Source organism: Panicum hallii, chromosome 4 (assembly GCF_002211085.1).
Source record: "Panicum hallii strain FIL2 chromosome 4, PHallii_v3.1, whole genome shotgun sequence".
NCBI classification, from domain to species: domain Eukaryota; kingdom Viridiplantae; phylum Streptophyta; class Magnoliopsida; order Poales; family Poaceae; genus Panicum; species Panicum hallii.
The window spans coordinates 36044994-36052314 of NC_038045.1; the positions used below are offsets into that span (position 1 = coordinate 36044994).

The 7321-nt window shown below is 46.1% G+C and overlaps 1 non-coding gene across 1 annotated transcript; it reads right to left on the reverse strand.

Annotated features, from left to right (window-relative positions):
- Positions 1 to 5391: 5391 nt before the first annotated feature.
- Positions 5392 to 5498, reverse strand: LOC112891291. The gene has a single exon (XR_003228511.1). It is a non-coding gene; the product is annotated as a small nucleolar RNA R71 (small nucleolar RNA).
- Positions 5499 to 7321: the final 1823 nt, after the last annotated feature.

The following is a 7321-nucleotide window of genomic DNA, read 5'->3' on the forward strand; positions in this document are numbered from 1 at the left end:
TACGGTGTTTCTTATACTCAAAATCAAAATATAAAATAAATAAAGATCTTCTTTCAAGCCCAACACAGTCCTTTAAGAAAAAATTTGGCGTCTTTTTCTTTCTCCTTTTCATTTCATTGAATTTTAACCTGTCCATAACTCGATAAACTCATTAGCTCCTTAATTTTGTATGTCATCAACACCAAAACCCACTTAGGGGACCAAATGCACTTTCACTTACCCCAACTAAGGCTCCTTTCTACGGCATCCTACAAAGGGAACTTGGCTACACAACTCTGGACCGTAACCCTACCAGTCACATTCGGCACGAGGGAAAACTATAGGACCGAATACATTAAATTCAAGGTGACAAACTTCAAATCCTCGTACCACGCCATCATGGGAAGACCTTCATTAGCCAAGTTCATGGCCGTGCTCACTACGTCTACCTGCTTCTCAAGATTCCAGGAAAGAGTGGGGTGCTCACCTTCTGAGGCGACTTGAAGAAGTCGTACGATGGCGACCAGGTGTCCATCGAATATGCTTCAACAAACCACGTGATAAATCCTTCATCAGAAGTACTCGTGGCTGCACAACAGCTCTCACAGTTTAGGCTAGAGATCTCAACAAAGAAGGCGAACCACTCCAAGGTGCAGACCATCGGGGAAGCGGCACTTAAGGCCATCCAACTGCAGGAGGGAGACCCATCCAAGATAGCCTTGATTGGCATAGGGCTCGGTGACAAATAGGAAAGCATGCTCATCAGTTTCCTTATGGCCAACTGAGATATATTCATGTGGAAACCAGAGGATATGCTAGGTGTGCCTAGGGAGCTGAATGAGCATAGTTTGAAAGTGAATACTAAGGCCATCCCTAAGAAGCAACGACTTCGTAGGTTCACTCTAGACAAAAGGAAAGCAATCAAAAAAGAGATACCTAAACTTCTCGCGGCTGGTTTCATCAAAGAGCTATTCCATCTAGAGTGGTTAGCTAATCCTGTCCTTGAAAAGAAGAAGAATAATAATGAATGGAGGATGTGTGTTGATTATACCGATCTCAACAAGCACTGCCCAAATGATCCCTTTGGGCTACCACGCATCGACCAAGTTATTGATTCCACCGCCGATTGCGTTCTACTTTGCTTCCTTGATTGCTACTCGGGCTACCATCAGATTGCCCTCAAGGAAGAAGAGTAGATCAAGACTGCTTTCGTCACCCCTTATGGTGCGTATGCTTATACGACCATGTCCTTTGGGTTGAAAAATGCAGGCGTAATGTACCAGCAGGCGGTTCATCTATGCTTTGCCGACCAGCTACACCGCAATATGGAGGTCTACGTGGAAGACTTGGTCATCAAGACCCGAAACCACGATGACTTCATTGCGGACCTAGAAGAAACCTTCACCCATGCAAGTTCTGGTGGAAGCTCAACCCGACAAAGTGCGTCTTTGGCGTACCATTGGGGAAACTACTCGGGTTTATCATCAGTCATCGAGGAATTGATGCCAACCTGTATAAAATCAGTGCCATCACTGACATGGGGGATCTAGCCATAGTAAAAGATGTCCAAAAGCTCACAGGGTGCATGACAGCCCTGAATAGATTTATCTCATGAATTGGGGAACGGGGACTACCCCTCTTCAAGTTATTAAAGTGGCAAGACAAGTTTAAGTGGACAGAGGAGGCGGAGCAGGCACTGCAGGACCTTAAACATGACCTACTTGGGGAACAGGGACTACTCATGTGATCAGCGCAACTATCCTAGTGGAGTGGTTCGAGGAGGCTCTCCATTGACTTCAAGTCACACACAGACATCAAGTCGCAAGCACTAGTTGATTTCATAGCAAAGTGGCGGGAAAATTAGATTCCGACTCTAGTTGACAGGCCAGAGCTTTGGGTAATGTATTTTGACAGCTCTCTCAAGCTCGAAGGCGGTGGTGCTGGAGTACTCTTCATATCTCCAAAGGGTGAGCAAATCAAGTATGCTCTTCAAATCCATTGGAAAGTGTCCAACAACAAGGCCGAGTACGAGGCGCTTCTACATGGGCTCCGCCTAGCGATCTCCCTTGGCATCAAGCGACTACTTGTCTGCAGCAACTCTTTATTGGTTGTTCAACAAGTCAACAAGGAGTAGGACTGCAACAAAGAAGCTATGGATGCATACGTAATGGAAGTACGGAAGCTGGAAATAAGTTCTTAGGGCTAGAGATTTATCATGTGATCCAAGATAACAAAGTTGGAGCAGACGTACTATCCAACATGGGTTCTACCCGTGCTCAGGTTCCAGCAGGCGTATTTCTCCAAGCTGAAGCACCCATCCATCAAGACTCCAGCTCAAGGCACCACTGATCCAGGTCCACACGAACCAGATTGGGAGGGCATGATGCTGGGAGAAGATTGGAGGGAACCTTACATCGACTTCATCAAGGACTAGAAACTACCCGTGGGCATCTCTGAAATGAGCGCTGCAGCTGCTCGCATCATGAGACGGAGCAAGGGATTTGTTATGGTTAATGACAAGCTTTACAAGCGCGGTGCACATTTAGGTGTCCTCATGAAGTGTGTCACCGGCGAGGATGGCTATAACATTCTTCGCGAAATTCATGATGGATCTTGTGGCAATCATGCAGCCTCAAAGACACTAGTCGGGAAGGCATACATGGCAGACTTTTACTAGCCCACAGTTGTACTAGACGTTGAAGATCTAGTCTGCAGGTGCCCCAATTACCAGCTCTGCGGAAAGCAGTCACATATCCTAGCTCATAATCTTATCACCATCCCACCATCTTGGCCGTTTGCTTGCTGGAGCCTTGATATGATCGGGCCACTGACAATAGTGCTAGGAGGTTTCACTCATGTGTTGGTAGCCATCGACAAGTTTATAAAGTGGATTGAATACAAGCTGATTACCAAGCTCACACCTGACAGAGCAGTTGACTTCATCTGTGAAATCCTGCATCGGTTTGGCTTCGCCAACACTATCATTACCGATCTGGGTACTAATTTCACAGCACACCAGTTATGGGAATTCTGCGAGAATGCAGCCTGATGGAGGTAGATCCAGGTACCTCCCTACCAAGTGGAGTCCGGTTCTTCAGGGAACGGCTCCGCTTAACGACCCGGTGGACAGGCACTCGGCAGAATGGCGGGAAGGGTCCTTCGGGATCAAAATCAGGGCCGAATTGGATAATCTTGATATTTTGTATCTAAACCGACCTGATTCCTTGTAAACGAACCCGAGTAGATTTTGACCTAACTTGTAACCCACGGCTGCTTAGATATATAAGGGAGCCATGGGGGTACCTATTGGCGGTCCTTAAATACAAAATCCTACCGCCAACTATACTCAAAAATAAAGGAAAACTATACAACTTACTCACATATTTGTATCACTAACCTCGCTTGGCAATTTCAGGATTCAAGTCCAAAATAAGAAGATAACACGCAGAGGACGCAGAAGAAGTAAATAGAAGATCCCATCATGCGTCACACTTACAAGGAGGGCCCACTTGGCAGACCAAACCGATGTTCAAAGGCGGCAAACACATGAAATCAGGAAGAGGACCCACCTTTCAGCCAGCCACCCAAAGGCGGTGGCCAGTGGGGCTAGCAGGGGCTCGGTTGACCCCTAGGGTCGGCTGACCCTGGCCTGCATCCCGTCCAGGTGCAGCTTGGTAGGAAGGCTGATCTGATCCTCTAGAGGTCGGTATGCAATGGTTCCATCCTTAGCTCAGCCGGGAACGCCCGTGGAGAGTATAAAAGGAGGAGGAGCCCTCTCATTCAACACACACCACACTTGAAGCCTCTCTCCTTCTCTCTAGTTGTGACTTGTAATCCTTAGGCTAGTGGAGCTAGGTTAGTTATTTGCCTTAGCGAGTCCAAGACATCCTTGGGTCGTTGAGCAACCTTCGGCCTTGGTATGGCTTTGTATTTAACTCATCGGTATCCTACTCTTAATATAGGTTCGTTCATGGTTATGTTACTATCTTGATAGTATGCTTTGCCATGTCTTATGCTCCCTTAAGTTATATGACCATGTTTAGCTTAGCTTTAAGTACCAGCATCGGTTTGGTGTGTTTTCGGGCTTGCTCTAGTCTAACGCTTGGCCATCATTATGGTGGGGGTGCCAGAGGGGCTAGAGTAGTGATCTTGTGCACGGACATGGTGCTCTGGGCATGAGGGATCTATCAAACATGAATGCATCCCACGGTCTGTCGGGCTAGGCGGCAGGTGGTCACAGCCCTATCCATCCTTCGTAGTCCCCCATGTTTGAATGTGGTGTGGGAGTCTAAACTGTTGTTCCAGGTTGCTAGCAGACCAATACTGGTCAGTCTCCCCGATTGTTGAATGCTTAATGCTATCTCTAACCATGTATTGTATAACCCTTGCTAACTTGAGTAGATATCTCTAGAACAACCCTCTTTTTATGCCTATGCTCCCGCTAGCCTTTGGTTTACTTGTTATTCTTTATTCATGAGATTGGCTTGTGTGTGTGTCACATTACCCCTATATTTAATTTATCATGACTTACCCCTATATGGTTTATAGTCTATCGCTTACACATATGGTTATGATTATGTACCTAGTAAAACTCTTTTACACCATGCCATCCTACAGGAAAATATAAATAACGATACCTGAATACTCATCCGGGTGAAGTGCTACAACGGTATATCCATGCGCTTGCGGATTTATTCTGTAATCATTAAGACATAACAACACGCATTTCTAGTGCTGTTGCCAAGGAAAACAATGCTAGTGATGATGTTAAGAAATGCCAATAAGCATATCTGGCACCGTTGCCGGGGATGGCATTGGTTAAAACATTTTCCTAGTACATACTCTTAGCAATGTGTTTAAGAAATAGCTATAGCTTATACAGGCTAATGTTGCTTTTGTTTTCTCCTGCTGGGATGAAAACAAGATAGTGTATGACTCGTTTCCCCTTGCCGATAAACTTCATTGAAAACCCAGAGAACCTCGTGTCATCCCTACTCAAATCATCCTCTCAGCAACCGATCCAGTCATTTAAGCACCATCAGAACTTATGGCTAAAAAGACTCTTCATGATTTCTCCGTCCCCACCGCTACCAACATGGCTACTAGACCCAACATCAACGTTGGGGACGTGAATTTTGAGCTGAAATCAAGTCTTATCAACAGGTGCAGGATAGCCCATTCTGTGGCAAGCCAAATGAGGATGCCAACGCCCATCTCCAGAACTTCCTTGAGCTGTGTCAAACTATAGTGATACGAGGAGTTGTAGCTGACGCAATCAGTCTCCGTCTATTTCCCTTCTCCCTCCTGGGGAAGGCGAAATAGTGGTTCTACAAGGACAAGGAAGCCATCGGCACATGGGATAAATGTTCTGCGGCGTTCCTCGCTAAGTTCTTCCTACTAGGCAAAACCAATGCCCTGTGCAGGAAGATATCAAGCTTCCAACAGACAGGGATGGAATCTATCCTAGAAGCTAGGGAGAGACTGCAAGAGTATATCCTCTTCTATCCTCATCATGGGATGAAAAGCTGGCTCGTCCTCCAAAGCTTCTACAATGGGCTAACGCTGACATCAAGACCCCATATTGATGCTGCTGCTGGAGGAGCCTTTCTTGATCTCATGTTTACCAAGGCCACAATCTTGATCGAGAAAATGGTCTCCAATCAGGGGTGGAGTGAAGATCGTCTTCAACCCTGGATGAAGGGCATGCATACTGTCAAGGAGACGGATATGTTAGCTGCAAAACTAAACCTCCTTCTGAAGAAGATGGATGAAGGAAGCAAACAACACATCCGCGCTCCCGTCCAAGCTTTAGATTCGCACTTTACGTGTGAAGTATGCGAAAATGGTGGACACTCGGGGGACGACTACCCCGAGACCCATGAAGATTGCGCCTACCTCAACAAGAACAATGGGTTTCAACCACAAGGGGGCTAGGGGTGGAACCAGTCGCACCTGTGGCAGAACCAACCTGAATTACACCAGCTCAAGTGCGCTAATCCTTTTTCGGAAGGCAGTAAGGACTCAACCGCACTTCAAACGGTGTAACCCCATGGTCTGTCGGGTAAAGTCCCGATAAAACCACCTAACTCAGGATCAAAACAAGGTACCTCGCATGAAGGCGAGTCCAGAGATACAAATGCCGATAATTTTACATCACAGGCATAATATTACATTAGTATTCAAACATATATGGTAGCAAGACGTAACTAGTATGAATTTATACAAAACTATTCAAAGTAAGGTATCTGCAGCGGAAAATAAAACACGACGCTACCAGACGTCGTGGAATGGATATTGAGCTAAGCCTAGGCTCAACATCACTCGGAGAGACCTGTGTTGACCGGGGACAGATCCCATTCCACGGACCAACCATCGGGAAGAGCATAGGGCCAGGGCACAGGCAGAGCAGAGTCCTCAGGGGGATTACCTGAACAAAAGTCACATTGCAAGGCTGAGTATTCTAATACTCAACAAGGCTTACCTGTTTCATGGTATACTTAGCCATGTAGCTAGACTATGAAGGCTTATAATGGTTCTAGGTATAGTTTCAGCTGAAAAGCAACAAAGAGTAGGTCCTTAATTTCAACTTTTAGCTTTCAGGTTCCAGTTGGTTATCCATTCTAGGTAAGCAACTATATCTACTCAAGCATAGTGGAACTTTTTGAACAAACATCATCTTTGTTCATTATCAGGTTGCTCTTATTACTCTATGTGGCAAAGGGATCAAGCAGTCTCAATCTCCGTGAGAAACGGACAATTCTGAATTAAATTTCAAAACCTTGCAAGGGTAAACCTAACTCACACGCTTGGAATATCCAATGATCGTTCCGAAGCAACCGTTTGCCTTTCATTCCGACTCATGGATCAGTGCCACCACAAGCGACTGTAGGACCATACGCACATCAAATGTGTAGGACGTACGTCTGTAGCGCGACTACATGATCGTACTCCTGTCCGTTGTGTGGAATGTACTCCCGCACGTCGGTGCGTGTGCGAAAAACCAAATTACGAGTGGTGGGGGGTATGTCCACTCCTCGGGCCGATTGGTTACTAGGCTTACCGCTTACCATATTTCGCGGCATGTGGCTAGTACTTTCAAACGCTTAACCACCGCTACCACACACTGCGACCTTATCAAATTTTCATCAACACAGACGGGGTTTTTGCCAAAGTCATGAATCATAATCACAACCCCGTCCGTCATCCTTATAGTGGTTCCAGGAATGTAAACATTGCAACTCCTATAAAGCTCGTGAGTGACAGGGAATCACCCGACTTCTACCGGTCCTATTAGCTTAGCAGCTAGTCGGACTTAGGTTCTAATATTCAATACATAGGCTCC